Source organism: Aedes albopictus, chromosome 1, assembly GCF_035046485.1.
Source record: "Aedes albopictus strain Foshan chromosome 1, AalbF5, whole genome shotgun sequence".
NCBI lineage: Eukaryota > Metazoa > Arthropoda > Insecta > Diptera > Culicidae > Aedes > Aedes albopictus.
This window is the reverse complement of record NC_085136.1, coordinates 133,148,746-133,173,195: the sequence shown is the minus strand read 5'-3', so window position 1 is coordinate 133,173,195 and position 24,450 is coordinate 133,148,746. Positions and strand designations below refer to the sequence as shown.

General features: G+C 40.1%; 1 protein-coding gene across 20 annotated transcripts in view; it reads right to left on the bottom strand.

Annotated features, from left to right (window-relative positions):
- The window catches only part of LOC109422898 (disintegrin and metalloproteinase domain-containing protein unc-71), a 1,549,374-nt gene extending 1,529,118 nt beyond the window's left edge, over nt 1-20,256 (bottom strand). For 8 of the 20 annotated variants that reach the window (XM_062845430.1, XM_062845409.1, XM_062845412.1 and 5 more), the window contains exon 1: nt 18,489-20,255. The gene's annotated coding sequence lies outside the window, so the exon portion shown is untranslated. Of the gene's footprint in view, nt 1-18,488 lie in introns of all 20 variants that reach the window. The other 12 variants (XM_062845411.1, XM_062845413.1, XM_062845424.1 and 9 more) reach the window with 2 other exon arrangements.
- Between the last annotated feature and the right edge of the window lie 4,194 nt (nt 20,257-24,450).

Genomic DNA, 24,450 nt, shown 5'->3' with positions numbered 1-24,450 from the left:
GCCTTAAAAAAAAATCTCTAGATATTTATACATAAATTTCTTCAGAGATTCCGTTACAGAATCCTTCAGGGACCACTTTCCAAAAAATTTTCCGGGGTTTTCCAAGAAATCATTCAAAAACGCAGATTATCCTTCGGCAGCTTTTCCAAGAATTCCTCCCGAAATTCTCTTAGAAATTCCTTTTCTTAAAAAAATATGATCCAAGGATTCATTCTTCACCTTCCTTGAGGGATGTCTGAAAAAATATAATAGGGACTCTTCCATAGATTTCACAGAGGTTACTTTTAGAAAATCTTGCATGGATGGCTTCAGAAACATCGTCATGTGTTGCTTCCTCAGAAACCCCAATTTGCAGCGATTCCCTACGCATTTTTGATAAAATCTTCCATGGATTTATCCGATTTCTCCTCGAAGTTAACTTAAAGAAACCCTAACGAGATTTATTTTTCAAATTCTTCAAGAAATTTTTCTCATTATTATTTTAGAAAATCTGGCATAAATTGATTAGGAAATTCTTCCATGAATTTTTCATGAAATCGCCCATAGGTTCAGAAGCTCGTTGTTCAGTTCCTTCACAATGTTTTCTAGAAGTTTGTCTTTATTTTTCCAATAGGATTACTAAAGAAGTTCTCTGAAATTCTTTTTAAAATTTGTCAGGAAACTTTCTAAAATTCCTTAAGCAATTTCTCCAAAAAATCCCCCTGAAAACTTCTTCACGGTATTTTATTTTCAAAAACACCTCTAAGATTTTATAACGAATTTTTATCTGTTTATGGTTGCTACCAAAATTTCTTTATGAATTTCTTTTGCTCCAGTGTTTTTTTATTCTCTAAATTTTGTTCAGAAATTCCTTCGGAAACTCCTCTGAAAATTCATTCAGAATTTTCTCTAAGAATTCCTTGGAAAATTTCTTCTGAAATTCCTCTGTGTGATTATCAGAAAATCTTCCAAAAATTCTTCCCAAATCCCTCCAGAATTTTCCACAGGGTTTTCTTTAGGAAGTTTTTTACAAATTCATTCTTTAAAAATCCTACAAGAATAATTTGAAAATTTTCTTCGGGGCAGAGTTGAAAATGTTGTTCCGGCATAAATAGATTCAAGCACATTAAGCTCATTTTAGAAGCTTAACAGCTAAACCTGAAAATAGTGTAAATGAAAAACTTGTGCGGCTAGACCAGTTCTACAAGAAAGTCACCCATGCAGCAGGGACAGCAGTCCTCCTGCGAGTCAGGTGGGAGCCTAGGATTCTTTTGTGAAGTACGCTTAGGCGTGGCGGAGGCCTTTTCAGAAATTTCACACATCCGGAAGCAACTCTGCACAAGCGACATAGCACAAAACTCCAAAGGCAAACTCCGGCAGCTCAATCTTTTGTTGTCAAAACGTTGAAAGGGACAAAATTTCTAAAACGAGTGAAATAGATAAATGGTGAGTTTTTTTTTTTCAAACGAAATCCATTATATCACTTCTCGACGTTTTATCCTTTCGACGTTTTGGCATTCATCATTTTGTCACACAATTCTTCCAAGGATTCATCCCGAAATTTTCGCTCATGATTACTTCTGAGTTTTCTTTCTGAATTCATTCCAAAATTGCTTTAGTGAATCTTTTAGAATTTCGTCCAGGAATTCCTTCAGAAATTCCTCTATTTTTTTTTATTTATTTATTTTTTTTTTTTATTATTTTTTTTTTGTCTGTATTAACGAGATTTTTAACCCTAGGCTAGTTCATATCGGGACCCACGTTTTTACTTCCCTTCCGAAGGAAGAACCCACATTTTGTGAGTATGTCGGGAGTGGGATTCGATCCCAGGTCCTCGGCGTGATAGTCAAGTGTTCTAACCACCACACCAGGTCCGCTCCACGCCTCTAAAATTAATTCAGATATTTCTCTAGAAAGCCCTTGAATATTTCCTTCATACATTTTCATACATTTTTTTTTTCAGAGGCTCATTCTTGTATTCTTTCAGAAATCTATCGAGACAACTACTTAATTAAAAAAAGAAAAAATCTCTCAAGTAATTCCTTGAAACTTCCATGATTTTTCAGATACTCGTTTTAATATTCTTTTAGCAATTTCACTAGATAATAATAATTTTTATTTCAAAAAAATCTTCCGAAATCCCAGATATTTCATTGCTAATACCCCTAGGAACATCCTTATTTTTTAAAAAATCTTTCACGGATGTATAGAAACATTTAACTTTAAACGTGCATAACTGTATACCGAAATTTGTTGAGAAATTCTTCAAAGAATCATGGTGGTATCGTGTGGATTTTACGTATTTTTCGTTTAAAATTCTCAGAGGATTCATTTGCAAATTTCCAAAGATTTTTACTGTAAAATTCCTTGAAAAAATATTCTCATAGAATTCTTGATTGGATTGCTAAAGAATCTCCTCATTGAATTTCTTCCTTCAAAACTTATCTCTAGAAATTCTTCAACAGATTTCTTATGAGTTTATTCTAAGATTCATTTGGAAAACTTCCCATGGTTTTCTTCAAAAAATTCAAAGAATGTTCAGAAAATTCTTCTGGCTTCCTCTAAGCAAATCTTGAATGGATTACTTCAAAATTTTCTTCAGGCATTCTTCAAGAAATTCTTGCTTGAATTTCTTCAAAAACAACTCCGTGAATTACTTTTAGAGTTTTTCAGAGCTTCTTTCAATTTTTATTTCTGAAATTCTCTCCAGCAAATTATCTAAGGATGCCTCTAGGCAACCGTTCATGAACTTCCTCATAAATTCTCTAATGGGTTCATTAATAAATTCCATTTGAGATTTTTTTTTTCTGAAAATCTTCTTTGGATTTCTGAGGAAGTTCCTACACCATGGCCATGAAAAAATCAGAAATTCAAAATTTCTTTAGATATTTCTCCAATATCTGTTCCACAAATTATTTCAGGAACTCCTTAAAAGATCCATCAGATATTCAAACGTATTTTTTCCGTTAGTTTTCCTTAATTAGTTTTTTCGGGCAATCCTTCAAAAAATTTCCAAGGATTTTTTTAGAAATTATTCAAGAGGTTCCTCCAGATATTTCTCCAAGGATATTTTTAGAAAAAAAAAACTTAAATTAATTTATTCCCAATTGCTTCATGGGTTGTTTAGAAAGACCTGCTGGTCTTTTTTCGTGAAATTTTCCTCGGTTTCTTGAGGAATTCCGCTGGAAATTCCCAGAGAAATGCTCCAGAAATTCCAGATTCTCTTCCAGAGATTCTTATACGATATCCTACAATGGTTACTGCAGGAATTCCTTTAGCGAATCCTGAAGAAATTTGGGAATTCTCGAGCATTCTGCTATGTATTTTTGTAGAAACTCGAACATAAGTGAATTCTCTAAAGTTTCTCCAAGAATTACTTGAGAGATTTTTAATGAATTTTATTGAGAAATTTCATCAGAATTTTTTTGCAGAGAATTTCTATAGTAAGATTTTACGAAATTTATCACAGAGATTTATTCATGTGTTATTATTTTTTTTTTTTTGAGTCAAGGTATTTATTTAAACACGCATGGAGTTTTTTGTTTATTTCGCGTGTGGGTTTAACGTTTTTTTTTCTTGAATTCTTTAAGATATTTTTTCATGGACTTTTTGAGAACTTCTCCAAAATTTCTATGGGGATTCGTCAGGAATTCGTCTAGAAATTCCTCCAAGAATTCCTTCTTGAACTCTTTCAGGGATTCCTACAAGCTAAGGGGTCGTCCTCGGTAAATGACGTAGCATTTGTTTGATAATGTTTGACACCCCCTCCTCTCTCGTAGCTTATTTTCGTATACCTGATACATGGCTCGTAGCATATTCGGAGACTCCCCCTCCCCCCTACAATGCTACGTCATTTATGGACGACCCCTAAATGGGTTCCGTTAGAAATTCTCAAGAGCGTGTCTCCAGAAATTTGTTCGGGGATTTCTCCAAAGCTTCCAACATGATTTCCTTCAATGGTTTCTGCAGGAATCCCTCCGGTGGATTTTGTGGAAATACTGGAATGTTCGAGCATTTCGCTTTGTATTTTTTCAGAAATTATTCCAGGGTTTCCTCCAAGGATCCTCTACGGATCCTTCACGGATTCTTTTATAAATTCAGTTAAGAAAATTATTCAGATTTTTTTCTAAGGAATTTATAAAGGAATTCCTTACAGAATTTATCAAGATATTTTTTAAAAGTATTTATAGAGACTAAGGCATTTTTTTCGGGTATACCTCAAGGCGTTCATTCAAACATTAATTCACGAATTACTTTAGGAATTCCAACAGAAAAGCATCCAAGAATTCTACTAAAATAGGGCCCATATAGCCGAGGCGGTAACCGCACGGGTATTCAGCATGACCATGCTGAGGGTGACGGGTTCGATTCCCGGTCGGTCCAGGATCTTTTCATAAAGGAAATTTCCTTGACTTCCTTGGGCATAGAGTATCTTCGTGCCTGCCACACGATATACACATTACACATGCGAAATGGTCATTGGCAGAGGAAGCTCTCAGTTAATAACTGTAGAAGTACTCATAGAACACTAAGCTGAGAAGCAGGCTTTGTCCCAGTGAGGACGTTACGACAAGAAGAAGAAGAAGAAGAAGAATACTAAAAATATCATAAAATTATCTGTTGAATTCTGAGGGAGTTCCTTCACACGTTATTCCAGATTTTTTTTAAGAATTACTCCAGAGATTTTTTTTATCTGTATTAACGAGATTTTTAGCCCTAGGCTAGTTCATCTCGGGACCCACGTTTTACTTCCCTTACGAAGGAAGAACCCACAGTTTGTGAGTATGTCGGGAGTGAGATTCGATCCCAGGTCCTCGGCATGATAGTCAGGTGATTTAACCATCACACCAGGTCCGCTCCCTCCTCCTGAGATTTCCACAGGGATTGGACTGGAGAATCATAAAAAAAAATGTTTAGAAATTCCTCCTGCGATTCCACCAAAAATATCTCCAGGAATCTCCAAAGATTCCTTTAGGACTTTTTTCATATATTTCATATTGTATGTGTTCTATTGAAGACCACCTGATTTTATTTTAAACGCCGAACTAAAGCTATGGTAGCTTTTAGCAATATCACTTTCACTTCTCGTATTTGACAAAACAACAAGAATGCCCCAAAATCTAATGAGCAAGCGTTCTCCGGTTCAATCGACCAATTGAAAGAAGTTTGCGCCACAGCTAAATTATGCACGATTCGGGAATTACGGCAAACTCCTCCGGGGAGAATCATCTTCAATAGCTGCAACAAATGCGCACGGATATATCGGGCCTCATCAGTATTGAACCCGAGTGCCAGGGAGTAAAGTTTCTACCACATCTCCCCAAATCGTGTCTTCAAAGACGACGCGGAAAGGGGGAGAAAAACTTTCCTACAATTATCGGCGTATTGGACCCCAACGCAATGGGACTTTGCAAACGAACGAACGAACGAACGGGGGTGCAAACTTGACGATACCGAGCCTTACAAATGAGGTGTTTCGTTGTAAACGTTCTTTTCTGGCTTGAGTTTTCGCATGCGGTTTCTCCTAGCACACGTGTGTGTAGTGTTTGTGCGAAAATGTGCGCTGCGCTCGCTTATACTTTCGGAAGTTGATTAGAACTTGGTAAAAGAGGTGACGGTTGTGGTTCGCTTCGGAAGCCGCAATTCCCCCGTAATGTGAAGCTGAATCACGTCCAATCAGGTAGATTGCGTCAGTGGAATTCGGCACACAAGTTTCTATCTCTTGGGGAAGTGCTTAGATAAGGCTTTGGAAAGTGATTTGATGTTTTGGGAAGGTTAAATTGTGGGGTTGTTTATTGAAGATGATGTACTCAACTAAGAACAGGAATCTTGTAAAACTAAACCAACTAAATACAATTTCATGCATTTTATCCCAAAACTGTTAATTCATTCGTGCACACACGAATGCACCTTCAGCTTTTTTTAAGGAAGCAAACTTCACTAAAAACTTGGACCGGATCCAGCTTTCCCTTGCATCCCAACAGGAGCTTCTAATATTTATGGTTGTTTTGCTCAAACTTTCCCACCATTACTTCGTGTGAACCACTACCATCAGAAGCAGCAACACCGGCCCGAAAGGTAGATGACCTGTACGAATTAAGAACCTCAGTTCCTACCCATTTCCTGTTTCCTGATGGTTTTTAATTTTCTTTTTCTGGTTGTGCTCGTCGTGGCGTGGTAGCTTTGAACTGACCATGAACCGACGATGAATAAATGGGACGGACGAACGCACACATACATGAACCGAACCGGCACCGCAATCGATTATCTTCTACGAAGGCCACCGCACCGTCCCGGGATCAGACAAAAAAATTACCAGTCCGGAGTTACCTCTGAAATGGTTGAAACGACAGTCCCGGTCAGCAGCGGGTACCTAAAAACATCTGATGGTTCGGATATGGCGGTCGGAGGTTGGTGGCGACACGGATGAAACGATAGGGACAATTTATTGGTGGAACTTTTCCGCTTTTCATGTGGTGCGTGCTTTGTCTGGCCTTTTTTTAACTTATTTTATGTGTCGGTAAAAAGGTTAACAAAGAATCCCCCGAGAAAGGTAGAGAATTTTGCTTCTCTCTGACTAGTGAATTTAAATAAATTTCTGGTGGGTGCTGCGAGGCATACTCTTTTGGAACGTAATTGGAACCTAAAAGCATACTTTTACCAATGCATTGTGGAAACGTCAACTTTTCATTGAGCAAAAGAACGATAAAAATATAAACTTTTTCTCAACAAAGTTGGATTGCGGGAACTATCGCGCGATCACACTAATGAGCGCTGCCCACAAGATACTCTTTCAAATTCTATGCCGCTGTCTATCACCGATTGCAAGAGAGCTCGTGGGGCAATATCAGGTTGAATTCATTGATGAACGCGCTACAACGGACCAGATGTTCGCCATCCGCAGTAGACTACTACTAGACTAGTACAGACAATCGGAAAGTTCAACACATACCAGCTGACAAACGAGAACGACCTACGACTGATTTATTTCGCCGCCTCTATGAACATGGCTTAATCTAAAGTTGCACCTATGTCCAGTACAGGTTTTCTTACCGTTATACCGGGAGATCACCACAGCAGGCGAAATCCCACGGCGAATCCGGACACGCTTGCATGTGTGGGCTTCGTGGCCGAGCGGTTAGCGGCGTCAGTCGTTTAGGTGTCTCGTAAGCCTCGGAGTGTGGGTTCGATTCACGCTCCAGTCGGGGAAAACTTTTCGTCAAACGGAAAATTCTCCACTGGGCCACTGGGTGTGTTATATGTGTTGTCCGTTGTCTAACGTTAGTTATGTTCAGTCTGTGCCGCCACTGGCCGAAGACGGTGTGATTGTCTTAAAAAAAATAAATCCTCGCTCCAGTCGACTTTTAGATCCCATTTAGGTCCCATATGAACTGTACAAAATTTCAGCGCAATCGGTGAAATTATAATTTAGCGCAAGCAGTTCAAAGTTTTCATAGAATTTACTATTGGAAAAGTTATATTTTCAAACAAAAAATCCTGGAGGTCGCTCTTTGTCTCCTTAATTCAAATCGATCAACGTTTCGTGTAGAAAAATCATTTATGAAACTTTCCTTGAAGACCGCAAAACGATTGGATGCTTGTGGAAAAAGTTATTGATTTATTACCGATTAGTGATCCAACGAACGGCTTTTTGTTTTGTTTTATCAGCAGCACTGCTGCTGCCGTTACTGCGTAGGGTGGTAGGAGGCATCACCACCCCCCGAAACAGCAGCAGCCAAGGCAGCAGTGCTGCTAATAAAACAAAACAAAAAGCCGTTCATTGAATCACTAATCGGTAATAAATCAATAACTTTTTCCACAAGCATCCAATCGTTTTGCGGGTTTCGAAGGAAAGTTTCGTAAATGATTTTTCTACAAGAATCGTTAATCGATTTGAATTAAAAAGACAAGGGGCGAGCTCTGGGATTTTTTATCGGAAAGTGTAACTTTTCCCATAGTAATCCTATGAAAACTTTGAACCGCTTGCGCTAAATTATAGTTTCACCGATTGCGCTGAAATTTTGCGCAGTTCATATGGGACCAAAATGGAATCAAAAAAGCCGACTGGAGTGAGAATTTGATGTTTGTCCCATACTAGTGGTCATGCTGCAGCATGAGACCCGGCAGAACGTGGAGCGATAAAAAACAACATGAAAACAGCAGGCTCACAATGTTTGGTGAGAAAAAGCGCAGCCTGGATGAAGCGGAATGCAAGCAAAGTCTATGTAGTGTTCGCCGTTTTCAGGAAATACGGAAGCTCTACCAGAAGTTCAACGCATCCCGCAAAGGATTTTTCGGAGGCTCCCTTCGTCCAAGCCTCAACATCAACTGGGAGTGTGGCTGCCCTCGGAAGGACCGATATGTTATTCCAATGTAGAGGGAGAATCACTATTTTTCTTATAGAAATGTCTAAAAACTCCACATTTTACGATACACCAACACTTAACATATAATGCTTATCAACATATCTATTTACAACTAGCTCTCCCGGCAAACGTTCTACTTCCTTCCCTCCTATGTTTTTTTCTGGCATACAGCTCTGTTTTTCTTGCCTTCTCGGTATCCTTTCGTAATTATTTTTTCGCACGAAGACGTCGGAGCACTGCACGATGAAACAGTGCATGAATTGTTTGCTTCCATTGTCCCGTTCCCGACACTATTCGTGACATACAAACACCTTTCCATTTTTATTTAGACAAATAGACTACATGTTATAAATTGTCATGCAAGGATCTTCGATGACCACTTGCTTCGAGTAGTAGAATTATCTTACAACTAACTAAATGTTCCAGGGTATTCCCTCTGCTTCACAATCGATTTGAGTCATTCATGACGTCATCAATCTGATTGATATTCTCTCATTGCCCGAAAATCCATTTGAAAACCACATCGCCGAGTGGTGTTCAGGGTTGTATCCCAGGGTGTGCGATTTTAGTCTCCAATAACGAGCCGAGAGCCGAAATATGTAGGAATAAGGACGGGAGCATCTTTACGGATGGACGTAAGGTGATCGAATGTTAGAAACAGCACTACGACGAACACCTGAATGGTGCAGGGAGCGCTGTAATGCAGGACCAATGCAGCGGGAGAAAGGACTACCGTCATACCCCGTTGGTTCGACACGTTTTAATACGACATTTTTTAATTCATACCCTGCTTATTCGACATATGTCGAATTATAAATGTTCAAATTTCACAGCGATGTATACTGTAAATGCAAAACAGCTTGATGTTGTGCTTATACTCGTACCCGCAGCAGCTCCTCTTGCAGCCGACACCCAAACCTCCTGGAGACCAATCGGAATGAACTGAGGGGATGGCAACAATTGTAGGAAGAACGAACTTCTCATTTGCACTACCACCATATCTGTTCTTCTTATTCTTCTTTTTTCTGGCCAACTAGCACCGTTCGGCGCTAGTTGTGTTTTACGTCGGCTGGGTACAGGAGCTAAGCCTTAAATTCCGGCGCACAAGGAGACAGCCACCTGGGACCCTACATATCGAACCCATCAACACATGGGACCTACGGCTTTACTTCCTATCCGAGGGAAGGCGTGATCACAGATTTTATGTCTCAGAAAATTAAATCGGCGTCGACGGGAATTGAACCCCGACCGACTGGGATAAGAGGCAACCACGCTTACCACTACACCACCGACGCCGACCCCCATATCTGTTGAAGTTATGTTTCAAAACAAATTGGGAAATCAAAATGAAAACAAAAATAGAGTTGCCAACTTTCAATGAGCATGGTGGTGTAGGGTGACCAGTTTGTCGAATTAAAAGTTTACCCGGGGTAAATTACCCCAGTTATTCGACAGTACAGCAGGGATCAACAATGAGCTTACTCATACGTTGAGGGTCAATAAAGTTAAGGAAGCTATCCAGCAGCCTCAAAAATATAATTCTGTTGGTTAGGATGGTATCGGAGATGAACTCATCAAGATGGTCCCGGAAAAGTTGGCCACCTGCCTGCACTGGCTAACAGTCGAGATCTGTCTGGCCGGAGACCACTACCGGAAAAGTTGAAGGATCTACAGAAAAAAGTGACAAGTTGGAGTGTGAGTACTTCCGAACGATCACAATTCTAAATGTCGCCTATCGATTCGTGCGTTGAGTTGGAAATGCTCCCTATCATCCATTGTAGCAGTCTTCATCAGTCTACTTGACGTCATCCAATCACACGATGTGTCCAGTATGGCACAGTTTGCATTCCCGTTATCTGCAGTTTTGAAATCACAAACAGTATGGAAGCACAATACAGGTACACTCATTGCACAATTATGGGTCACTCAAGGAACAACCATTTCATAATATGAATCGTTTTTCATACAAAAATAACACTTTCATTATTTTTATTTTATTTTCTCATCATTGAAACCCCTCTTTATTGTTTTAAATAAAAATCTGCTTGTAAAATTCACTTTAGGCAGTGAAAATTACTAAAATGTTGGTGAATAATGAAAACCACAATAATGGGTCAAAATTGGCTGTGTAACAATTATGGGTCAATTTGTTTCCTACTATGGGTCACTTAAGAGAAATCGGCTCAAAAATAATGTTTTGTCTATTTTTTCAATGAATGATCACTTATTCTCGAAAGATCAATTATAGTAGAATCTAAAACTGGTCTCAAACCTCTTAACGAAGCGTGTTTTCACGATTTGGAATCAATTTTTCAAAATTGGGTCAAAATCTCCAACACAACCACCGATAAACGCCTAAAAATATGCAATGCCCATGTACGCAGAACTGTCAATACTATGCTGCACAAAAAGTGACCCATAATTGTGTGATTTTCGGTGTTACTTGGCACAATAATGAGTCACTTAAATTTTGCCAGAAATAAGCGATTGGCTGCAGTCACATGAATTTCTACATTTAGAACGTTAATTATACCTTTGTTCTGGTGACGATACCATTTCGTACATGAAAATCACTGAAGCTCGCTTTTACAGAGCTTACGAAAGCAGCGCACGCACTGTCCGATATTCACAATCGAAGCGTTACTTTGACAGCTAGTTTTGCGCCGAACAAAAAAATATTGAAAATATGTATGTTTTGATGTATAAGCCCGTGTGTGATACGTATAGTGACACAAAACAAATCAATTTATGTGCGAAAAATAATAATAGCTAACAAAAGCTTGCAATTAATTAGTATTGATCTGTTAAAGTGGAAAGTGACTAATAATTGTGTGTGACCCATAATTGTGCAATGAGTGTACTCTTCTATATAACGTACAAAAAAATGTCTCTTTGTACGTTATATCGAAGCAGAGAACAATTTTATATTTTTATGCTAGTCTTGATGGATCCGACGTGAAATTAACCCCAAATAATGATTTCGGCGAAATTCGAAAAACCAATAATGAAAAACATGAGTTTTCACGAAAAAGTCATTTCGTTTTTTATGCATCGATATAACGTACATTTCGCTTCCATACAACGTACACAATTTTTTTTTCCCAATTTGCGCTAATTCTGGGTAAAAAGGTTAATGCTTCAACAAAACATTGATTTTAGTTGAACTGTTGTGGCTTTCTCCGTCTAAGAGCATTGAAACGGCTAGTTTGGCATAGCCCGACTGCAGTCGACACTACCAATCATACCGAATAGCCGATCAAACGATAGCCGCCATGATTCAAACCTACAGTTAATGTTAGATAGATGTATGTCGCTCGCTGTTATCTGTAGTGTGCAGTGCAAGTTGTCCCAAAAAGTACAAGAAAAATTTATGTGTTTTATGTTGAATGGCATTACAAGAAGCTCCAACTCTCAAACTGCATTCAAAAACCGCATAACGAGAGACGGTTGACTGCTTATCCCTTGAAAAAGGTCCAATACACGAGACCGAAACGTCGGGCTATGCCAAACTAGCCGTTTCAATGCTCTTAGACTGAGAAAGCCACAACAGTTCAACATTTCCTTCCAGTCGTATACCTCCTGCAAGTTGATTTTAGTGATTTCTTAGTTTATCTGGGAGTTATTACTGGAAAAAATGAAATTTTTCAATGCTGTACGTTATATCGGAGCAAAATGTATGTTATATCGAATTCGTTATATCGAAGGTACGTTACATCGAAGAGTACCTGTATTCGAAATGTGGAACTATTCATGAGGAAACATATAGTCACAGCTTTCAAGACGTGGGTATTTAGCATAACCACGATGAGGGTCACGACTCACGGGTCCAGGTCCCTGTCGGAACTCATCGTCAAGGAAATTTCCTTGATTTTCTTTTGCAAAGAGTATCTTCGTACCTGTCACCCGATATAAACATGCACACTGATCAATGGCAGAGGAAACTCGCAGTTGATAACTGTGGTAGTACTACTAATAAAACACTAAGACAAGAAGCGAGCTTCGTCCCTGTTGACGTTAAGAGCAAACATAAGAAGAAGAACCTTCTTTTGTTTCATACAGCCAGAGTTGATGTGCACATGCTGTAGTATCATGTACGGGAGTCCCATTGCTAGCGAGCCTCCAGGTGCACTGTACATTATGAGACTTCAACTTGTGCGCCTCATTTTTCTCAAGATGTGTCTCATGCGCTGATTCTTCATTACACCAACAAAGCTAGCCATGAAAATGTTTGACACTTTGTCTGTCATTTTGACAGACCACACACATGCACGAAAAAAGATGGATGATACATACTACTTTATCGATCTTGTTGCCGTCCTTTTCATGCTCATGCTACATCTGTCAAAATGACCTCAGAGTTGTCAGTTATTTTGAGGTTAGGTTCGTTGGTATAATTAATAATTGGTGTAGAAAATGTTATTACAAAAACTTCCTAAACGAACGAGAATTGAAACCTCAACATTGATCTATCTTGATGCATGGGAAATTCCTTGCCTGAATCGCCCAAAAACCGTTTTTCTTCGATCGCAGTACGCAGTTGGGAAGAAATGACAATTCAAATGGCAGTCACTGTAGAAAGTTTCTGCCAGGAATCGGTCAAGAAATTTCTACTAAATTCGAAACTGGGTTTAACCAAGAAGTTGTTTTTCATCGCAGATACCAACGCTGCATGCGTATGAGACGAGCTCATCGGGAGCTGTGCGCCTAGCTCGCACTCACATAATTTTCGTGAGCCTCCTATCAGCGCAGCATACTGAGATTTTCAAAAGCTGGAAGATAATTTGGTGCGAGACTCGCTGTCACATTTATGTACACATGAGAAATGCGGAACCTTGCATACACAGCAAAATCTTGTTATTAAGTGTAGAATTAGCTTTGAGTTGAAATACACGATAAAAAAACTATTGCCAAATGATACGAACTTGTTAGTTTCTTGTCAGCCATCAGATATTTTACTACATTCATTTTCTCAACATTGCTTAAAAGTCAAATAATAAGGTGTCAGGTCAGTACAGAGATGCCAGATATACTGATTTCCCTGTATTATACAGACTTTTTCCCTTCATACGCACAAGATACAGAATACAAAAAATACAGATTTTGAAAATGTGATACAGATTTTCCAGATAGCATTAAATTAAAAGTTATTTTCAATAAATTTAATGACAACTTTATAAATTGCGACCTTATTTTTTTATATTGCAGATTTTTACACATTTAAAAAAAAATATACCAGTAAAGTACACAGAAAAAAATATGTAATTAAAATTCAGCGAGAAATCATGCACATAAAGGGAATGTTAGAGTTAGTGCACTTTTACATGAGATATAATGTAAAATTACACTACCGTCGTGTAAATTTCCGCCAACCATCGCGTAAACCATCATGGACACCAACCGGTTACGCGACTATTAGCGGAAATTTACACGAACGTAACGTAATTTTACATGATATCTCATGTAAATATGTACTAACTCTAGCATTCCCTTTATGTGCATGATTTTTCGCTGAATTTTACATGAATTTTTTTTTTCTGTGTACTACATTTCTGTTAGATTCTATTGAAATCTAGGACGACTCTCGGTATCTACTATACTCTCAAACAGGCTTGTCCGCACTGAACGCATGAAAATTTTGCTCTTTTGATTTACACCACCAAAACCATCGTATTTATGCAATCTTCCTATCTTGCCCGATAGAAGGATGTTGAAATTACCTAAATGTCATTTTGAACTGTCAAAAAACCGCACCGCAGTGCCACACTGTGCGCGCAAAGAGAATTTCACCCGGGTGAATTCACCCCAGTGAATTTCTCTTTGCGCGCTCAGTGCGGCACTGCGGTGCGATTTTTTGACGGTTCGAAATGTCATTTAGGATATTCAAACATCCTTTTATCAGGTAGGATAAGAAGATTGCATAAACACGATGGTTTTTGTGGTGAAAATCAAAAGAGCAGAATTTTCTTGCGCTCAGTGTGGACAAGCCTGCTCTCAAATACGGCGATACAGAAAAATATGTATTGATACAGATTTTTGATAAAACAAACAGTCCCTGTTTTGCTCGTACACAGATAAAAATAATGAAGTTTACACGTCATGTAAACTTCATTTAAGTCATGTAAACTTCCAGTTATGATGGTTTACATGATATATCATGTAAATTTATGTTATATGTCATGTAAAAACTCTGAGTCGTGCTGAATTACATGACATGTAATGAAAGTTTACATGACTTTTCATGAGATTTACATGACATACCATGTAACTTCTGTGAAATCCCACGTTCCAATCATGTGCATTATATGTCACAGAAATTTACACTACCTTTTCGATCTGTGTAGTTACCATATTTATACTTAGTTTTCTAGTTATTCATTGTCAGTTCAGCAATGCTGTCAGCGAAAATGAAAAAAATGTACCATCAATCAACTAATTCACATTGCAAAACCTGACAATATCCTAAGGCTCTGTCGCATTTGAGATAATCGAATTGATTTCAACATGACACTTCGAAAATAAGTTTAATAATTGAAAATAAATTAACCCTCAAATTCAATTAGTTTATGTTCCAATTCACAAGCCTCGACAAACAAAATCAAACGTAAAAAATATTCTCGCAAGGAACCTTCAAATAAATTAGATAAAATAATATCTGGCTTTAGCTTATTTTACTATTAGAACTTTCTCGTTAATTCCTTTGTTAGATTGCTCAAGAACATCCCGAGCAATTTTCCCACAAATTTAATTAGAATGTTGTGCATAAGATTTTGACCTGTACTTTATGCCAGAAGCTACATAATGAGTTACCTGTAACAGTTTTTGTCTGTAATACCTCTCAGTGTATGTGCAGAAATTTTACAGACCAACTCTCTTTGAAAGTTTCACCAAACGTTCTTTCACAAGCTGCTCACATGTTAGCTGTAATAATATCTCCAGGGATATCTTTAGAAGTTCTTCCTAAAATCCATCGAGAAATTTCACTAAAAATTCTTCTTTAGCAGCTCATTTGGGATTGTCTCTGATTCTCTAAGGGTTTCATTAATTTTTTAAATCTTTATTAGATAAACTTTAAGCCCTCGGCTAGTTCGTCCATAGTGGTAGATGGATCTTAAGGAGCCATCTCTAAAAGGAAGCAAAAAAAAATACAGAGTTTAAGTACAAGATAGAAGAGGATATAAGCCAGAAGGGCTCACCCCAATGGTTGTTTTAACAGATTATCGTTTCGTTGCTGTCGTTCTTGACTGTCCTTTTGCAGTTGATGATTGTCGTCAAAAGTAATAGCGTTATACGAGATCGAAAGTCCTTTGTCGTACTTTATTTTGATGTCCTTTTCCCAATCGATTCTTGATTTAAATTGAAGAGGACAGCTTGGTGTCCTTCAGGAAACATATCAGGGCTGCCTCCAACGTTTTAAGGGTGTTTTGCCAGAGGAAGACCTGAAGGATTTCTTGGCTAATCTCTTGGGCGAAACCCCGCGAGAACTCTTGAAAGAATCGAAGTAAGAACTCTTGAGGTACTTCTCTGAAAACCTCTAGGTTATGTCGTATTCGTTTTTGATTCAGTTCCAACCTGGGTTGCAACTAGATCAGATCACAGTTGCAACATCAACCCGTCTGAGGTTCGCTTGTGTTGACATTTGTTTCACGTTTGTTTGTTAACACATTTTCCACCGATCCAGTTCCAACCCAGGTTCAAAAACGAATTCGACATTAGTCTTTGAAGGATAATATCTTTAAGGATTTGCCGTAAGGGTTTCTATAGAAATACGTGGCCTTTCAAAAACCATGGAGATTTTAAAGTAGGAGGGGGTCTAAGTTTACGCTTCATACAAGTTTTCAAATTTTTGTTTGGAGAAAAATATACAAGAGGAGGGGGAGGGGTGGTGGTTTGAGATGACCAACATTTGGACTACAGAGTTCGTGGTCGGCCCCTTGGCTCCTCTTGAGAGAATTTTCCAACGAAATGTAGATGGACTCTCTGGACACCTGGAAGAATTACTGATGAAATTCTTGGAAGAACCCCTGCCCAGAGAAACTCGCCCTGAAGGAATCTCAGAAAGAACTCCTGATATAAAAACCCTTCAAAAACATAACGATGCATAAGAAGAGTTAAAAAAGAAAAAAAAAACTTTGCAAGTGGCTCTGAAAGAATTCCTTGATGAAATTTTGAAAGAAATGTCTTGATAAACTTCAAGAGGAATGATGGACGGAACTCTTGATTAAATTTCTACATGAAATCTTGGAAGAGTTTTAAATGCAGTTTCTAGTAGAACTCCTGAAGTAAAGTCTGTGAAACTCATAGAAAAATGCTGGAGAAATTCCTCAATGGATTCAAGAAAAACTCTTTTAAACCCTTTTGTATGGATTGATTCTCTTGGAAAGAAGTAAAAAAAGAATTCCTGTAAGACGTCCGAAAAACTTAAAAAAAAAATAACATGTTTATTGGCTTAAACGCTGGAAGGAAGTAATCAAATACCCACACGCGAAATACTTTACTGACTAATTAATTTATGATTGCAATGGTTTGTTCTTGTGCGTCTGCACTGGTCGACGATCGGTTAGGATAGAGACCAAACGGAAGTCAGCGTGTGCTGAGCAACCAATCTGCTACAATTATTCTATAGCATATCGACATTCTATTGACTGACAACCTATTATTATTTATGTTAACACTATTTGCCATAACTGGTCTAGATATGTTACATTGGCCTCTTGTCTTCAGGTTTTCAAGCATCTGGCACTTTCACAGTGGTATCACAAAAGCCTTCTTCCAGCTAAATGGGATTTCCTCTCAACTCAAGAAAATAATACTCAAAGTAATTTACTCGAGTATTATTTACTCAAAGTCAAGTACTCTTTAATGCAATCGAGATACACTAGCTGCGGGTTAAAAATCTACAAATACAAAAAAAAATCCTCAAATGCTCGAGCGTCGCATTGCACTAACGATATTGGTTCCTCCACATGTTTTACTTCATGACGGTACTTTCCAATTGATTCATATCAAATGTCTGAATGCTGTTCGCCTTTCAATCAGACTCTGGTATGCCGCCCTGAATCTGCTCAACGTCAATTTAGTCATTAAAAATCGTTTTCTTTTACGTATCTATTTTTTATATATTTTTTGGTCATCTCCAGAATCTGTCATAACCATACAATAAAAAATAACGTTATCCTGATAGGCCAGTGGATAAGCGACAGAGACCACGGAATCGATTCCCAGGTCTGGTAATTTGTTCGACTCTATTGGCATAAATATCATGCTTGGCACACAAAACGTATAAAAATTCATGCAATAACAGGTATTGAAGTGCTAAAGAAAACAAAGTTAAAGAGTAGCAGGCCAAATGAATAAAGATTCAGAATGAAAAAAAAACATTAAAAAAATAACACTTTTACTTGACAAAAAAACAATACCCACTGCCCATTATTCTTTTAGGGTTACATATTTATAATTCCAATAATCTGACCTATGACGTCATCGTGCTGCTTTTTGTTGCTCATGTTTTATTTCATTAATTGAGATGTTGTATGTGCTGAAGAGCACGTCAACGTCACGTTGTTAACATTTTTTATGTTTTAACATGTTTTGTTTATTTTTCTTGTACAGAAAGTTGTACCAAAAAAATGTTTTATCACTCAAAAAACGAATTCACGTAATGATTAAAAACATAAAGAAAGCAAGGATTAAAAATTTAAAAAAAAGTTTGAAAATACTGATGGTTTTTGCATATGGTATTTAACTCCTAAAAATTCATTTCTTTATTTATTTTTTCCAGCTTTGACTGCTATGAAAATAATCATGCTTACACCAGTTTATAAGAATAAGATAAATCTCATTGGATTCAAAATCTTTAGTGAATAACGCTCCCTCTGTTACCGAAATTTTAAGCCAGTTCATCTTGGTAAAATAGCTGAGATATAAGTAGACCGATCAAACATTCCGCGTTAGAGGATCTGAACACTAAGACTAGGTGTTTCATGTGTTACCACAGATGGCATTATAACCTTAACGTGAAGTTGTGGTATCTCACATTTCACAACGGCCGTACATCACAGATACAATGCAAAATGTACCAAATGGACACACAAATCCACAATATAATTGAGATCTTCCCACACCCTCCTAAAAACACCAACTTACGGTTAGCGATTCGCGATGCAAACATCCAACTTTACTGCTTCTGCTGCTACAAGTTATCTTGTACACTTGGTTCTTTCCTTTCAGCCTTCGCTCAACACACTCTGCACCTTCGGTGAGTTGCTCTGGTTTCAATAATTTACACGTGCATCACTTCCATTATTCGCCAGTATTATCGTTGGTTTACATCTCAACACGAGGGAGCTTATCCCAACACTTCACCGCAACATTTTGCCTCCATATCAGTAGCACTTTTTAAATCACATACCACAAGCACTTGGTGCACTTCTCCATTCGCTTAATCAGCTTGCATTTGCTCCTACTATCAGGAGTCTGATTTCAACTGGTTTCTCATATTGGTACTTTTTGGATCAATTTCTGCTTCTGGATTTCGAAGGACTCACTCATGGCGTTCCACTTGAAATTCTTTAATTCACTTGTTCTTCAGCCTCTGTACACTTTAAGCCACTTCATCGACCTAGTATTCCATCCTGGGAGCCAGCAGTAAATGCTTTGCACTCTTTCCGCGCTGCACTTTTCCCTCTTGCCTTTCCAATCTTCTGCTCTAACTAAGTTTTAAAACGCGGTACACTCGACGTCCCCGGGCATCACTACTAGTGGATCAACCGCGTTCCTCAACTCGCGAAAGCACAACCTGTACTGGAGCAGCACCCGTAGCTATCGTCGTCAGTTGGTCGGTACAATGTTGCTCAAACTCCCGTCCAGCTCACATCTCAGAGGTGAAACACAGACACTTCGCACCAGGCGACCCGAGTTCATCCGAGAAATTCCTCGTCGACACTAATCGGTGCCATAAAGCTCCTTTATCACCACACGGTGGTTCCTCTGCTCACCACCGGCCGCCGTCCCGAACTCGGATCCCAAGAGATGTGTCAGCTTTTATCAGCCTCATCCATCTTAGCTGGGCACTCTGAGTGGAAAACTGTTCACAGTTTGTATAAGAATGTCTTCAAATGTTCACTAAACCACTTTAGACCACTCAACGGATCTACACTAACTTCCAAATGTACTAATTACTAGTCATTAGCATCATTAGAGCATCCAACGATCCGTAAAACTGCCAAAGATCCCCCGGAAAACGCCCAAAATTAGACCGCACGCGAAATATCGGTCCACTTCCCAACACGTGTCGCACCCAACTGACGAGCAGAATCTTCGCAAGCCCGCGATGCCAAAACCATCCGAGCCCTCGGAGATCTCATTCGGGCGGCAGGAGATGAGTGGGCAAGACCCACTCGGTTCCATCTCACCTCGGTGAGAAATCCCGATCCAAGTGGAGCTTTCGTAATCGGCACACGAAAGCTCCGGTGACGTCACGAGCGCGCAGAATCCTTCGCACACTCACACAGGGACACACGTGGCGGACCGAGGCATGCGCCCTTCCGGTGGGGAGTGCTTTCCCTGGGCTCGCGACACGGATCCACCGGACACGCACACACCACCATCGCACGGATTCGCCAGAACAATAATAGACAAACGGAGAGTCACTCACAGAAATCCTGGGGCCTGACCGAAGTAGCTGCCAGCCCGCGCGAAGTCCTGTATAGTGTGGCATGGAAGCAATTGTGGCAGTTGTAGTGGTAGCGATGGTGGCTTCCAGCTGCTGCCACATCTTTGCTCTACATTTTATCTATTCATGAGCGGCGGCTGGTGACGAGTGGCACACGTTATCGGAGTGACGTTTGGCGCGACGACGGTGGTTGATCGGTGGAATGGGTGTCGTGTAAGGACATTTGTTTGCTGTCAGTTGAAGTTTGAGTTTCCTGAGCCTTTTCGACGTGCTTCGTGAAATGTCATGGAATTTTGATTATACCATGTCTCGCTAAAATTCATATGACGGAATCATAGGGTGACCCCTGCCTAAACTGACAGCATGGTAGAACCGCTCGCTCTCTTGTTTTCACGAGGTTTATGCCGATTTCACGAGAGGAGCACGAGGAATGCGAGTGCGATGCAATTTTGAGATATGTGTGTCAGTAAGAATAACTTGTAAGGTGGATGATGCTGTCGTGCTTACTGTTGAACTTATGCTGATAGGATGCTGCAGAGAGTGACATGTTTTGTCGCACTGAAGATGCATCCTACGCAACATGCAACTGGGGATACATGTGCTCAATGCGCGGTGTGATGCGATGTTAACATCTTGCGTGACATGGTAAATTTATTGAGTTTGCAAGGTTAAATGCTTTTGTTTTATGTAAGGGTTGCGACATAATGGACACACTAATAAAACGTATCATTCATGTGCAGCGTTTGTTTTGATAAATTCGAATTTGTGCCTCCTAATAAGGTGGAAGCTAGGGTGCAAGTCAAGTTACGAGACCAGATGGACGTTGAACACATTTTATATTTTGCACTATAATTACGAAGACCAGCCAAATTGTCGAAGGAGATTAAAAACAAATACAAAATTGCAACTCAAAAGTATTTTGAAAATTTAATTCTTCTAAAAATTTCTACCAGGTATTCCACCAGGAAATATATTTGGTATTACTCTAGGAATGGAATTCCACCAGGAATGTATCTTGTAATCCTCCCAGAATTCGTCTCGGGATTTATACAGGCATTCCGCAAGAGAATCCTTCGGATAGTTCTCCAAGCTTTTTACCGGGAATTATTCAGAAACGATTCCGGGCATTTCTCCAGAAATTCTCCAAAGAATTCCTTAAGAAAATCCACCAAAAATCAATCCCAGAATTCTTTTAGAAATTCCTCCAGGTGGTTTTCTATGGGGTTTCCACGGATTCCTCCAGAAACTTCTTTAGTTTCCAGATGTATTTCCAGGAATTCCTGGACATTCCGTTAGGAATTTTTCCTGCGATTTCTCAAGTAAATTCATTAGGAACTTATTCAAGACCCACTCTAGCGATCATTCTAATGCTTCTTTCAGTGAACCCTTTATAAAGGACTTCTGGGATAAATCCAGTGATTTCTCTAGGAATTTATCCAGGGTTTTTTTTATGGATTTATCCAGGGATTTCTCAAGAGGTTGCTCTACAGGTTGCTTTAGTGATTCTTCCAGAGATTCCTCAAGGGATATCTCATGGAATTTCTAGGAGTTTCTCCAAGTGTCGTTTTGCCTGGGATTCCTCCACGAACTTTGTAACAGTTCCATGAATTAATTGAAATAAAAGTTGTACATATCACCAGAGGGCTGCAAAACGGTGAGTCGATAAGGAGAGCGTCCAATATAGCTCTGGTCCTCACAAGTTCCTACCTCATGCTTCCACGGGTCAAGCAATGGCAAAGACCGCCAGCTAAGAGTTGTGTGCTTAGCTGGTAGTGCAGCCTGGGCACTGTTGTCCTTCTGACTTCGGATAGATTGAGGAGGTACGACCCGAGTGTCTGTTCACCAAGGAGGTGCGGCTCAAACAGCGTCTTTTCTGGCATCCAGCGGCTGAGTAAGAAACGCTGCACCACGCCCAGCTAGATCCAAGGTGGTAGCCCCATCAGCGTGGTCGTCCCAGTGTTGGTTGGGACGTTAAACAGAAATGGCACGATGGCCCTCCGGCGAGACAGGAGTGTTGGCGTACTCCCAATAACTACTGACCGGGGTTGATCACCGTGAACGATTATTATGCGGTTTTATTGGCAATTATCGGTGAAAAATAACGGAAACAGGTTATTTTGCGTGACGCGTTTCGACCTACTATTCTTTGGTCATCATCAGACGCCTAAAACATTATACATTTATTTAAAACATTGATTCAAGTACAAATACAATACAATTTACAAATCACAAAACACTTACATTCAGCTGGAATCACTTCGTCAGTTATATAATACTAATTTGCAACACCCATCCCATGCCTCAGACACGAATGCCACATGAGTGGTAAAGTGTCTTTAATAAATATTAATAATAATAATAACATCCCATGCCTACTTTCACCCAACTTTCACCCATTATGCTGTTTCACTCATTCTCTCATACACGCAGTTTTCCTCTCACGGTTGTCTTCTCAACTGAGCTAAAAGCCCGTTGTAAGCCGAGTTGAAGTTCCCACACTCTCTCTGTAGGTTTACAGTGAGATCTTCGCCTCTCTTCTTAATATGAAACACCTCTGCTATGTTCCTGGTTGCCTGGTCTTGTATTGTATTTGTACTTGAATCAATGTTTTAAATAAATGTATAATGTTTTAGGCGTCTGATGATGACCAAAGAATAGTAGGTCGAAACGCGTCACGCAAAATAACCTGTTTCCGTTATTTTTCACCGATAATTGCCAATAAAACCGCATAATAGTAGGCCCAATAGCCGAGGCGGTAAACGCACGGGTATTCAGCATGACCATGCTGAGGGTGACGGGTTCGATTCCCGGTCGGTCCAGGATCTTTTCGTAAAGGAAATTTCCTTGACTTCCTTGGGCATAGAGTATCTTTGTGCCTGCCACACGATATACACATGCAAAATGGTCATTGGCAGAGGAAGCTCTCAGTTAATAACTGTGGAAGTGCTCATAGAACACTAATCTGGGAAGCAGGCTTTGTCCCAGTGAGGACGTTACGCCAAGAAGAGGAGAGGAGGAGTAGGCCCAATAAGCCACCCGTAAAAATCCCCATTGCGAATAACATAGGAGAAAATACGACTCGATACAATTGGCAAAGACCCACGCGACGAAATAAGGACTACGATTGGAAACTTGGAACATGGAATTGCAAGTCACTAGGTTTCGCAGGATGTGACAGGATAATCTACGACGAACTACATCCCCGCAACTTCGACATCGTGGCGTTGCAGGAACTTTGTTGGACTGGACAGAAAGTGTGGAAAAGCGGGCATCGAGCGGCTACCTTCTACCAAAGCTGTGGCACAACCAATGAACTGGGAACAGGATTTATAGTGTTGGGCAAGATGCGACAACGTGTGATCGGGTAGCAGCCGATCAACGCAAGGATGTGCATGTTGAGAGTTAAGGGCCATTTCTTCAACTACAGCATCATCAACGTCCACTGCCCACACGAAGGGAGACCCGATGACGAGAAAGAAGCGTTCTACGCGCAGTTAGAGCAAACATACGATGGTTGCTCGCCGCGTGACGTGAAAATCGTTGTCGGCGACATGAACGCGCAGGTAGGAAGGGAGGAAATGTACAGACCGGTAATCGGGCGAAACAGCCTGCACGCCGTATCGAATGATAACGGCCAGCGATGCGTAAACTTTGCAGCCTTCCGTGGTATGGTAGTCCGGAGCACCTTTTTCCTCCGCAAAGATATCCACAAAGCCACCTGGAGATCACCCGAAGTCGAAGTCGAACGCCGCGGCTCAACATCGAACAACTTCGTAACGAAGAAGTGGCTCAAGACTATGCGCAGCAGTTAGCAGTGGCCCTACCAACGGAAGAGCAGCTTGGCGCAGCTACACTTGAATATGGCTGGAGGGAGATCCGATCCGCCATAGGTAGTACTTCGGCTACAGCACTGGGCTTCGCGACTCCGAATCACAGAAACGACTGGTACGACGGCGGATGAAGGAGCGCCAGCAGGAAGAACGAGATCGCGAAGCGATGGAAGAGCTGTACCGCGCTAAGGACACACGAAAGTTCTACGAGAAGCTGAACCGCTCGCGCAGAGGCTTTGTGCCACAAGCCGACATGTGCCGAGATAATCACGGGAATATTCTCACGAGCGAGCGTGAGGTGGTCGAGAGGTGGCGGCAGCATTACGATGAGCACCTCAATGGCGACGTTGCAAGTACCGAAGGTGGCGTGGTAACAGATCTAGGAGTATGTGCACAGGACGAAAAACTTCCGGCCCCTGACCTTCAAGAGATTGAGGAGGAGGTTGGCCGGTTGAAAAACAACAAAGCCGCTGGAGCAGATCAACTACCAAGCGAGCTTCTAAAATACGGTGGAGAAGCACTGGTGAGAGCACTGCACTGGGTCATTACCAAGATTTGGGAGGAGGAAGTATTACCGGAGGAATGGAAGGAAGGTATCGTTATT